Raw genomic sequence first — 385 nt, 5'->3', positions numbered from 1 at the left:
ATTGATGCTAATGGTGTTTTGTATTTTTAATTAAGTAAAACTTTGAATTCGGGACTTTTACTTGTAACAGAGTAGGCCTAAGTGTAATCTGTGATATTACTACTTTTACTAAAGTGAAAGATCTGAGTACTTCTTCTCGTATTCATCACTTATTGTTTTTAAATGTCGTTCAAATGCTTCTCTTTGCCTGTGTGAAACACTTTGAATTGCCTCTGTGTTTGAAACGTACTATGTAAATAAAGCTGCCTTCTTGTGGTGCTTCTGCAGACCCGATCCCACAGGAACTAACCTTTCTGAATAATAAAGGTTGAACAAAGCTTTAACATAAAAGCTCCTCTGTTGTCTCCAGAATTCACTGCGCAGTTCACTCCCCTCCCGACTCCGA

Source organism: Siniperca chuatsi, linkage group LG18 (assembly GCF_020085105.1).
Source record: "Siniperca chuatsi isolate FFG_IHB_CAS linkage group LG18, ASM2008510v1, whole genome shotgun sequence".
Taxonomy (NCBI): domain Eukaryota; kingdom Metazoa; phylum Chordata; class Actinopteri; order Centrarchiformes; family Sinipercidae; genus Siniperca; species Siniperca chuatsi.
This window is presented reverse-complemented; position numbering follows the sequence as displayed.